The sequence below is a fragment of the Cibotium barometz genome, chromosome 11, assembly GCF_041138505.1.
Source record: "Cibotium barometz isolate CiBa-2024 chromosome 11, ASM4113850v1, whole genome shotgun sequence".
In the NCBI taxonomy this organism is placed as follows: domain Eukaryota; kingdom Viridiplantae; phylum Streptophyta; class Polypodiopsida; order Cyatheales; family Cibotiaceae; genus Cibotium; species Cibotium barometz.
The window spans coordinates 1,246,426-1,259,732 of record NC_141056.1 but is presented as its reverse complement, the minus strand read 5'-3'; positions in this window follow the sequence as shown (position 1 = coordinate 1,259,732).

Below are 13,307 nucleotides of genomic sequence, written 5' to 3'. Positions count from 1 at the left end.
CTTTGATGGACAAAGAGTGCATATGATCTTTCATGACATTGTGGGATACAAAGAGGATTGCATTGTGATTTGAGAAGTTGCATTTCCATTTGAGATTTGGTTCCAATTACAAAGGAGACTATGGCGGAATTTTTCCAACAAGGGAGCCAAACAAGCTTATTGATTGGAGATTTACCCCATGGATACACTTGAAGAGTTATTCACAACTACCAAGGGGAGAAACACCAATCATTTGTAGCCGGATTGAGCTTTGGGACAGAATTTTGGAAATTTCTGGGATTTTACAAAACCCTAATTTAGTCCTAGGGTTTTTGGGATTAGGTCCGAGTGATTACACGACTCTATTCTACTCATTGAGAGTTTTCAAATGAGCCATAGAACCCCTTAATCGGATATCACAATCTTGGTCAAAGTAGTCATGTTGACTTTTTGGTCAAAGTCAAACAGAATATACTTCCACTTTGACTGAATCAAAATTCTTTTAGGGGTAGGTTCTATCTTCCATTAGCTTTCTATAGAGCCGTCAAAATCCTAATTCCGACATATATTTTGCATTTTAGAGCCAAATTACTACTTTCAGCTGTCCCGCATAAACCCTAAAACAGAGAGTACTTGCCCACACCTAATTCTTACTGTGTTCATTTGGGAGGATAGTAGACACCATTACCTACCCATAGAACCTTCTTTTGTCCAATTCGGACATCATTTGGGCAGTCTACCAACATCTTGCATTTTCTTCACTATGCCGAAGGGAAGACCACGCAAGGGTGGGGATATTGTGCAAGAAATGATCATTGGTGATGAGGACATGGAAGGTAATATGGATGCAAGGGATGCATTCATCAATGAAGACAATGGGGGCAATGTACATAATCAAATTTCTCAAGGGACACAAGCGGCGGTTAACCATGACACCCTCATGCAAATGCTTGTACAACGGTTGGAGACCTTAGACTCCAAGCTTGATTCTCATTTTGAAACATTATCCTCACGGATTGGTGTGATGGAGGACAAGTTTGGGAAGTCTCAAGCACAAGAAAAGCATGGGAATTATGGTGACTATGAGCAAAGAAAAGGCAAGGGCATTTTGAATGAGGATTCCATGAAGGCCGTACAAGAGGATCCATTGGGAGCATCAACTCGGGGATTCATGGTGGATGCACGGAGACCTCTTGTCAAGGATATGTTTCCTCCTTCTTTTCATTCGGGTTTGTCTCACCCTAATGCATCAAAGGGTCCTACCTCTTCTAGGGCAATGCATTCAAGGGAAGAGGATGAGGCGTTTGTGAATGATGAGGAGATTGCACTCGATTGGAATCAAATGTCCTTTGCCCAAAGACAAAGGGATGCTCACGAGAAGTGGATGGGATTGTCGAATATCATCAAGAGGGATTACAAAGACTTTGCACAATTTATGGAGTCATACTCAAAGATGCAAAGATTCAAGCCCTCTACCCAACATGATAACCCATCCCACATATCTTCCAAGGATGTCAAAGACAAAATCTCACTATCAAAGTTCAAAGGTGACGGGTCATCTCCGCAAGAGTTGGAGGAGTGGGCTACCAAGCTTGACACCTATTTCCAACTTTACCCAAAAAGTGAGCGTGATATGGTACAATTTTCCTCCTTACATCTTGAAGATTATGCTCATCAATGGTGGAGGCACTTGGTCAAACAAGGGAACACGCCATCAACTTGGGAAGGATTGAAGCGGGAGATGAACTTGGCCTTCATTTCACCCTTAGTGCTTGACCGATACCATGAAGAATGGTATGAGCTTTGTCAAAAGGGGATGATGGTGAGAGATTACATCAAGAGATTTTTGAAGCTTTCAATGTACGTGGAAGGCTTGAGTGAAGACATGAAGATGAAAAAGTTTGTGCATGGGCTTGAACACTTCATCAAGGCGGATGTGTCGGCTCAAAGGCCTAGCTCTCTCAAAGAAGCTATGAGGTTAGCCGAACTCTATGAGCCAAAGTACAAGAGGTCTCAGCCCATGACCTTCACCAAAGACACACTCAAACCAACCACTACTTCTTACAATTTTGGGAAAGGTCCTACCTCCACATTATCATCCTCTAATCCAAGAACTCCTACATCATTTGGGGGTGGACAGCCAAAGAATGGGATACATCAATTTGATGCCAAAAGGAGTAGTGACTTCATGAAGAAGAAGCCCTTTCAACCCTTCAAGAAGACTCAAAGAATGGATGATCCAAAGATTGAGGAGTTGAGAAGCAAAGGGCTATGTTTCAAGTGCAAAGAGAGGTGGTCACCCGGGCATGTGTGCAAATCAAGAAGATTGTGGCCACTATGATCCTCATGGATTAGGAAGAGAACAAGGATGACTCTCATGACATTGAGGAATGGGAGGATTGCAATGAAGAAGCACATGAGGAGTCACTTAAAGACCATTCTTTCATCACGGAGGATGGTGAGTTTCCGTTTGATCCGGGAGGTGGAGTTAAGGAAAGTCTTGTGGATGGAGACATGCCTACCAATGCAGAAATTTCAGCTTGCATATGCTCTATCTCACAAGAGTTGTTGGCGGGTTGCAAGAACCCAAGCACACTAAGGTTGGTGGGGACCATCAATGGGAGGGTTGCACATATTCTTGTGGATTCCGGGAGCACTCATAGCTTCATCAACTCTAAATCCATCAACTCTCTCAAACTCAACACAAAGAAGACACCTACAACATTCCAAGTGCAAGTGGCAAATGGGGAAAGTGAGAAGACTAGCTTGGTTTGCCCTTCTACAAAAGTGGTTTTATCCTCTTCATACACTTGGGAAGGTGATTTGGTGGTTTTGGATATGGGTCCCATCGACATTATTATGGGGTGTGATTGGTTGGCTTCACTTGGTGACATTCACATGAACCTTCAACAAGGTTTCATGAGATTTCTACATCATGGGCAACAAGTGGTACTTGCTTCAAATGCACCTAAGAAGCTCTCTTTGATCACTCCAAGGCGACTCAAGAAAGAGATTAAGGCTTTTGGCACCATCTATGTGTTACATGTTACCCAAGAGGGGATGGAAGGCAGTAGATAGCACATAGATGAGGAAATGGCAACTCTTCTTAAGGAGTATGAAGATATTTTGCAAGTGCCAAAGAGTCTACCACCTAAGAGGGAGATTGACCATGCCATAGTACTTGAACCGAATGCAAAGGTTGTCAACAAACCTCCTTACCGTTTGTCTAAGGTAGAAAGAGAGGAAGTGGCTAAGCAAGTGCAAGATTTGCTTACTATGGGTCTTATTCAACCTTCACAATCTCCATTTGCATCTCCCGTTCTCTTGGTGAAGAAGAAGGATGGATCCTTTCGCATGTGCATTGATTATCGTGACTTGAACAAGGTCACAATCAAGAATAGGTATCCCATACCTCGCATTGATGATCTTCTTGATGAGCTCAAAGGGGCAAAGTTCTTCACCAAGATTGATTTGAGATCGGGATATCATCAAATAAGGATGAAGGAAGGTGATGAAGAGAAGACAGCATTTAGGACGGAAAGGGGATTGTTTCATTTCATGGTGATGCCCTTTGGTCTTACAAATGCTCCGGCCACTTTTCAAGCATTGATGAATCGGATATTGGCTCCCCTTCTTTTCAAGTTTGTGCTAGTGTTCTTCGATGACATCTTGATCTATAGCAAGAGCAAAGGGGAACATCTATGTCATGTGAAGCAAGTGTTTGAAGTGTTGAGGAAGCACAAGCTTTATGCAAAGGAGAGCAAATGCACATTCATGGTCAATGAAGTGGAATATCTTGGACACTTGGTGGGTGAGAATGGCATAAGGGCTGATCCTAAGAAAGTGGCATGTGTCAAAGAGTGGCCAACACCAAGCAATACAACTCAATTGAGAGGATTTTTGGGATTATCTTCTTTCTATAGAAGATTCATGCAACATTATGCATCCATTGCGGCACCTCTTACCGACTTGCTCAAGAGGGAGGCTTTCTTTTGGGATTCCATTGCCAACAAGAGCTTCAATGAGCTCAAGGAGTTGCTCACTTCAGCCCCTATACTTGTATGTCCGGATTTTACAAAGACATTTTATGTGAGGCCGGATGCAAGTGGTAGAGGAATTGGGGCAGTTTTGTATCAAGAGCATGGAGTCATTGCATTTGAAAGTAGAAAGCTTACCGAAAAGGAGATGGGGCTTCATGTTTATGAGCAAGAGATGCTAGCCATACTTCATGCCATCAAGAAGTGGCATCACTATCTTTATGGTGCTCATTTCAAGGTGAGAAGTGATCATAGGGTGCTGAAATTTTTCCTCTCCCAACCAAATCTTTCTCCAAAGCAAAAGAGATGGCTGGCCACACTTCAAGGATATGATTTTGAGATATCCTACACACCCGGGAAGGACAATGTAGTGGCGGATGCATTGTCTAGAATGTGGGCATGCGCTACAACTTCAATCATGGAGGTATATAGTGAATGGATCAAAGGGATTCAAGAGGAATACCTCATCAATGAAGGTGCTGCCCATATTTATACCAAATTACAGCAAGGTGAAGGTGGAGAGTTTCCTCATTACAAGCTTCACAATGGTCTCTTGTGGTACAAGGGTAAGGTGTATTTGGTTCCTACCTCATTCTACATACCAAAGGTGCTTCATGAGATGCATTCTTCACCACTTTCGGGCCATCTTGGTGTACTCAAAACCTATGATAAAGTGAGCAAGAGTTTTTATTGGAAAGGCATATGGGGAGATGTGAAGAAGTTTGTGAGGGAATGTGTTTCTTGTCAAAAGAATAAGGATAGCCATCAACTCCCAAGTGGTTTACTTCATCCATTACCTATTCCGGATGGTAAATGGACTCACATTTCTATGGACTTCATCACGGGTCTACCAAAGACAAAGCATGGATGGGATCAAATATTTGTGGTGATTGATAGGCTTACAAAATCAGCCCATTTCATTGCTTCAAAGACCACTTATGGAGCATCTCATATTGCCAAGCAATTTTTGGAACATGTATTCAAGATACATGGCTTGCCACTCAACATAGTTTGTGATCGAGATACCAAGTTCATGGGGACTTTTTGGAGGTCATTATATGAGAGCTTGGGTACTCAAATCACTCCATCTACAGCCTATCACCCTCAAACGGATGGGCAAACGGAGTGCACAAACAAATGGCTTGAGGTGTACTTGAGGCACTATTGTCATGACATACAAACATCTTGGGATGAGTGGCTTTATCTTGCTGAATTTTGCCATAATTCAAGCAAGCATTTGAGTATTGGCATGTCACCATTTGAGGCTCTCTATGGATATCAAGTACATGTGCCATCGATAGCCTTCTGTGAAGACAAAGTGGTCAATCCATTGGCAAAAGAAGAGTTGGAAAGAATGAGACAGCTTCTTCAACTTTGCAAGGACAATATGAAGAAGGCTCAAGATGTCATGAAGGCTAAGGCGGATGTTCATAGAAGGGATGTGGAGTTTCAAGAGGGTGATTATGTGCTATTGAAGCTTCCCAAGAGTCGGCATAACACTCTCAAAGGCATAACCAACTCAAAATTGGCTCATAGGTATTATGGACCATACTTGATTATCAAGAGGGTTGGTGATTTGGCCTACAAGTTGGATTTGCCTTCTTCGACAAGGATCCATAATGTGTTTCATGTATCTAACCTTAAGAGGTTTATGGGATCTTTGCCTCAAGAGATGGAAGAGCTTCCACCCATGAATGAAGAAGGTGAGATCATTTATGAGCCGGAGAGGGTTATTGGCAAGAGGACAAGAGAGTTGAGGAATCGGAATATTGATGAATACCTTGTCAAATGGAAGCAATTACCCATGGATGAGGCTACTTGGCAATCATTGGAGTATGTCCAACAACATGGCTTACTTGTGGATGACTTTCCGTGACCAAGTGGTATGGTTTACTTGAGCAAATTGGGTAATATGAGGAGAAGTATACATGCTGTAATTTATGGACAGCTTTGGGAAGGTCTACTATTGGGCCTATTTTTCTACTCCAACAAGCTTCATGGCGTATCCTAATGAAGGATTATGATGTGGGATACATATGGCTGAGTGTACATATCATTTTCAGCCCAATATATGGAGTCTAAATGAAGGATTTTCAAGGGTCTTCATCGACTAGAAGGGCTGTCATAACAGTCCCACTCATACACTTTGGGCTTGAAGCTTTGTGGACTTGTACACATCCAAATTTTCATTGTATATGTGCTTTGGATGTACTTGAGAACTCTTAACCACTTCCCATTGATTACATTAGAGTCTCATACTTTGAGATTGTACATGTTAATGATTTTGAGGACAAAATCTTTGGGAAGGGATGGTTTGTAATAAAGTAGGAACTTTATTCAATAGGGTTAATAATGGGACAAGTCTATGTATAAAAGAGGGGACTTGGACTATGGTTGTAACTTTCGATGATCATTTTTAGAAATGGAAACTTATGTTTCTTGGAGCTCATGGCTTCTCTCTTGGCTTGTGGAAGGCTATTTCCATTCTCTTGGTGTGAGAGACTAAACACACTTAGGCATCATGTTTACATGGTGATTACTCATATTTTCATGCATTACATCCCTTCATTCCACAATCAATTGGTTAAGTATGTTGATGGAGCCACTAATGGGGATTGAAGAAAGAGGGAAGCTCCAAAAACTAGTGAATTATTAATGAATTCATAGTTCTTGGCTTAGGTGGAGTAGAGTAACGATGCATAATCACTATATATTTTTCAACAAGGGGGAGGCTTCTATTTATAGGAAAAATTGAGCTCCTAACCAAACAAACTGATTCTAGAATTTTCTAAATCAGTTTGGTCAATATTTGACCATAAGCTAACTTTTTGGAATTAGACTTGAATGAGGAGAGAGGAGAGATGAAATATCTCAATTTTTATGAGTTTAAAACTCATTCAAGCATGTGAAATATGCACCTCCTTTAAAGAACTCCCCTTCCTTACATATGTGTCATAATGGAATCATTTTAATATTGCTCATAGTTTTTTTACTAATAAACCTTGTACATTTTCAACTCTTCATCTTATGTGAAATATGCACCTCCTTTAAAGAACTCCCCTTCCTTACATATGTGTCATAATGGAATCATTTTAATATTGCTCATAGTTTTTTACTAATAAACCTTGTACATTTTCAACTCTTCATCTTATGTGAAATATGCACCTCCTTTAAAGAACTCCCCTTCCTTACATATGTGTCATAATGGAATCATTTTAATATTGCTCATAGTTTTTTACTAATAAACCTTGTACATTTTCAACTCTTCATCTTATGTGAGCATTTACTCATTTTTGGGTATCTTCTTTTACAAATTGGATTTATCTCCTCCCTACACATGGATTGATGCTATTGGCCCATAGGAACCTTAATTGGACCATAATCCAAAATTTTTGAAAATCTAGACCCTTAGGCTAAGGTCCTTTATACACATTTCCAATTAATTCCAATTGCACATTGGAAAATTCTTTTTGAATTTCTGTTTCAGGGGAATTCATCTTAATTATAAGAGATATTTTTCTATCCAAAAATATTCAAAATCTGAATATTCTCTCTCTAGAATATTTTCTCTCTCTAGGTTAAAATAGTTAGAAACAAGGTCTTTATATTTCTGAAGAGGGATTGATTACAGGAGAAGATACTAGACATCAAAAAGGGGGTGGGGGAGGAATCTTACACAAAAGAACTGGAAGGCATCCGGTATACAAGCCTCCGTAGGTAGGATAGGCAGAAACATCCGTATATAGCCCGACACGTGCTATCTTTAGAAATGCATTACTTTCTCACATTTTTAGTATGCATGGACTCTAAATATATAAAAGTATTGTAAATGCGACCTCGTATCATCTAAATTCGAATTTCTATTTTTGTAGATACTTATCTCTTAATAGAACTATTCTTGTGTTCTTATTTCTTTTAGGATTTTGGGAGCTAATACTTTTATTCTAACACTTTCCTAATGTTTCTAGCGTTATTGTCTCACTCTTCTCTAAGTACACTCTCTTTCCTTCTTGAAATCTATATTAAAAGAGACACATATATGGCTTGGAAGGAGGGACCTTACAATCTCCCCCACTTAAAAGTTTTGAGATGTCCTCATCTCGCGAGCTGGGGTAGTATCTAAGTAAATCCTCCCGTCTCTTCCAAAGTGGTGTCCCCCCACTAGGTAAAAAATCTTTTATCTAAACATTGTTTTTAAAAATTTTCTTATTTCATATGTTTGGTTCATCTTGTTGTGCCCCCAAAAGATCTTTATTATTTTAAAGTTAATTAGCCTTATTATCCTAAGTTCACGCATCCATATACTTCTCATATGATGTGAACCTTTAAAAAAAAATCATAATCCTTCGTTACAGATTCCTTATTCTATATCCCCATGTAATATGGTACTTAACAAATTCTCATGGAAAAACGTAAGGAAATCAATCCTTTACGCAATCTAACCTGTGATACAAATTGCATAATCTTAGTATCCTCTTCTAGAATACCTCTATTCATCATGTACATTACTAAACATGAATCTTGCACCAATCCTTTTCTATTTACTCATAAAAATACTTGTTGAATTCGATTATCTTTAACCGTGAGAAGGAAATCAATCCTTTACGCAATCTAACCTGTGATAGAAATTGCATAATCTTAGTATCCTCTTCTAGAATACCTCTATTCATCATGTACATTACTTAACATGAATCTTGCACCAATCCTCTTCTATTTACTCATAAAAATACTTATTGAATTCGATTATCTTTAACCCTGCTATCCCTATTTCTTGACCTAATCTTGCTCTAGCTCATGATTCCTTGTACCCAAGGGTGGGTTTGATTTTCCTCTTGAATTAGGGGATCTCTTCTTAATTAACATGGAAGGATTCATGTCCTTCTCGACTCTTTCTATATATAAAAACTTTATTATAGTCTCTGGCTATAATTATGACTTCTCAAATTGAGGATGGTTTTGCATCTTGTTGACGAAGTTATTCAATGGTAGATTAAGCTTCCAAATGAATCGATGGAGAAGAGTTACCTCATCCATCTTTGGAGCTAATCGCAGAAGTTTAGCAAGATTTTGGTGGCATTCTTCCAGGGTCTTTCCTTCTTGGGTTAGAAAACAATCCATTTCACAAAGATTTTAGCATTTCAACTTGAGATTGCACGATAAGACATTCTTTATTAAGGCATATGCTGTTATTTAAAAGAATACAAACTTTAACTAGTAAATCAATCAAATAGATCACTATTAACAATTAATAGGGAAGCGAGGGCCATACCTCAACCCGTAAGAATGATACATAATTAAAAAGCAATATATATATATATATATATATATATATATATATACCTTATAGAAATTTATCATTTATGGTTGTCTTTGCTCGTTAGTTAATAAGAGTTTCAGAACTTGATATATGAGAATAGAGAGTCTTCTAATACCTTCTCTTACGATTGAAATCATCCGATCATCCCCAAGATTTATCTCCTCTTATCATACTCTGACTTTTCTCTCTTTCGAAGGTCTATGGCAAAATAGCCTTCTCTTGTTTGCAGGGCTACGGCATACTATTCTTTCTTTAAAAGAAAAGCTATGGAGTTTTGGTCTCTTCCTCCGAAAGACCATAGCAATCTAACCCCCTCTTCTAAGAGATTAAAAAAGAATAAAGGGATATATACATATACATCTCAAGCTCTACTTGATGCCTTCTGACAGTTTTCCCTGTGTAGAGACCCTGACAGAATCAACAAATTGTTTCGGCTATAAATCTCTCATAAAAACTCAAAATATGGTCATATAGTCAGTCAAAAGAACCAGAAGGCATCCGGTCTACAACCTTGCGTAGGTAGAATAAGCAGAAACATGTGTTTATAGTCGAAAATGCGCTATCTTTAGAAATGCATTACTTTTTCACATTTTTAGTATGCATGGACTCTGAATATATAAAAGTATTCTAAATGCGACCTCGTATCATCTAAATTCCAATTTCTATTTTTGGAGATACTTCTCTTAATAGAACTATTCTTGTGTTCTTATTTCTTTTAGGATTTTTGGAGCTAATTCTTTTATTCTAACACTTTACTAATGTTTCTAACCTTATTGTCTCACTCTTCTCTAAGTACACTCTCTTTTCCTTCTTGAAATCTATATTAAAAGAGACACATATATGGCTTGGAGGGAGGGACCTTACAATCTCCCCCACTTAAAAGATTCGAGATTCCTCATCTCATTAGTTGGGGTAGTATCTAAGTAAATCCTCCTGTCTCTTCCAAAGTGGTGTCCCCACCACTAGGTAGAAAATCTTCTTTTATCTAAACATTGTTCCTAGAAAGTTCCTTATTTCATGTGTTTGGCTCGTCTTGTTGTGCCCCCAAAAGGTCTTTATTATTTTAAAGTTAATTGGCCTTATTATACTAAGTTCATGCATCCATATACTTCTCATATGATATGAACCTTTTAAAAAAAGTCATAATCCTTCCTTACGAATTCCTTATTATTCTATATCCCCATGTAATATGGTACTTAACAAATTGTCATGAAAAAACGTAAGGAAATCAATCCTTTACGTAATCTAGCCTATGATAGCAATTGCATAATCTTAGTATCCTCTTCTTGAATACCTCTATTCATCATGTACATTACTTCACATGAATCTTGCACCAATCCTCTTCTATTTACTCATAGAAATACTTGGTTGAATTCGATTATCTTTAACCCTGCTATCCCTATTTCTTGACCTAATTTTGCTCTAGATCATGATTCCTTATAGCCAAGGGTGGGCTTGACGTTCCTCTTGAATTAGGGGACCTCTTCTTGATTAACATGGAAGGATTCATGTCCTTCTCGACTCTTTCTATATATAAAAACTTTATCATAGTCTCTCGCTATAATTATGGCTTCTGAAATAGAGGATGGTTTTGCATTCTTGACGAAGTTATTCAATGGTAGATTAAGCTTCCAAACGAATCGATGGAGAAGAGTTACCTCATCCATCTCTGGAGCTAATCGCAGAAGTTTAGCAAGATTTTGGTGGCATTCTTCCAAGGTCTTTCTTTTTTGGGTTAGCTCAAAAAATTATTGATTTTATCCTCTCGAAATCCTGGAGGACAAAACCTTTCACGAAGGTGTACTTTCATGGCATCCCATAACTGATTCTGATCTAAGTGGTTAGAATCTGATAATGTTGGGGCTGTACCGACGGGTGATGGCTTTAACTATACAAGAGAGAGGTTCCGTAAGAGCAACGGGAAAGATTGCCCAAATACCAGTCAGTGACTCCTTTTTGGGTCATGTCGTAAACGCTTTGGCTCAACCTATTAATGGGGTAAGGGTCAAATTCATAGCTTTTCAGTTTAGATGAATCGAATCTCCCGCTCCAGGGATTATTTCAAGACGTTTCGTGTACGAACCTTTACAAACGGGTCTTATTGCTATCGACTCGATGATCCCCATAGGTCGTGGTCAACGAGAATTGATAATTGGGGATAGACAGATTGGTAAAAGAGCAGTAGCTACAGATACAATTTTGAATCAGGAAGGTCAAAATGTTATATGTGTCTACCTAGCTAAGAATGATATATAATTAAAAAACAAAATATATATATACCTTATAGAAATTTATCGTTTATGGTTGTCTTTGCTAGTTAATAAGAGTTTTAGAACTTGGTATATGAGAAAAGCGAGTCTTCTAATACCTTCTCTTACGATTGAAATCATCCGATCATCCCCAAGATTTATCTCCTCTTACGCGTACTCTGACTTTTCTCTCTTTCGAAGGTCTATGGCAAAATAGCCTTCTCTTGTTGCAGGGCTACGGCATACTATTCTTTCTTTAAAAGAAAAGCTATGGAGTTTTGGTCTCTTCCTCCGAAAGACCATAGCAATCTAACCTTCTCTTCTAAGAGATTAGATCCCTGTGTAGAGACCGTGATAGAATCAGCAAATTGTTTCGGCTATAAATCTCTCATAAAAACTTAGAATATGGTCATATAGTCACTCGTCGACACCTTGACCATGTAAAGATTCAAGGATATGATTTGTAGGAAAGACCTAGTTCTATCCCACAGGGGGGAGCGTGGTCTTCTAAAAGTCAAATTACCCATAGGGTAATTGATCATAGTTTGAGCAACTACTAATCCTGATTCCTAGAGACAACGCTTTTTTCCTTACCCATATGCAAGGCACAGCCCCGCTGGCCTAGTCTCCTAGAATAGAGTTGCTCGAGAACCTATTTATCTAGCATAGGGCTTTCACTTAATCTGTTGGAAAGCTACCCGACTAATTGGGTCCACACGTCTATAGGATGCTGCCGTGTCGGGGCATTCCACCCTCCCACTTTCCACCCTACTACTCTCAGGAGTCAATTTGTTTTCTAATCAATCCTACCACAGTGTTTCACATAAATAAACATGTTCCTTAATTAAGGCCCTTTTCACAAGGTTTGTTTAAACAACCTTTTTTCAAAGTATAATAATGCCAAAGACAAGATTCATAAAAAAGTTTATACATGAATCAATTCCATACAAGCCAAACCAGCTCTCTTATTCTTTTCCTTTATACTGCCGATGATCTAGAATTTGGCCTTCCAGCCTCTACATGCTGGGCAAAACCCTACAGGACCATACTCCTTGTCGCTGTGGCGAGGACTTAAGCCGACGACCTGTCGCCCTCTCAGGCTCTGTCACTCGATCGTCCTGCCTCTCAGAGGGATGCCCACACACTAGCGTGGGCTAATTCACCGTACTAGCCTGGGCCCTCAGAACTAGGTAGCATCAAAATTACTCGCCTCAATCGGCAAACCTCATTCTCCCAATTGTATGAGAGATACCATGGGTGGACTCTAGGCCTTACTACTGTCTCCGTCATCCGGCTACACAAGCACAAGAACAGGGCAGTGTCAAGGCAGGGAGAAGTTCTACGTATATCTTAATTTAACCAAGATAATAATCCATTTACTACTCAACTAAACCATATGACTAGAATCCATGTTACCTTCTTAAGAAAACAATCCTTTTCACAAAGATTTTAGCATTTCAACTTGAGATTGCGCGATAAGATATTCTTTATTAAGGCATATGCTGTTGTTTAAAAGAATACAAACTTTAACTAGTAAATCAATCAAATAGATTACTATTAATAATTAATAGAGAAGCCAGGGCCATACCTCAATCTCTAAGAATGATATATAATTGAAAAACAATATATATATATATATATACCATATAGAAATTTGTCGTTTGTGGTTGTCTTTGCTCGTTAATAAGAGTTTCAAAACTTGATATATGAGAAAAGCGAGTCTTC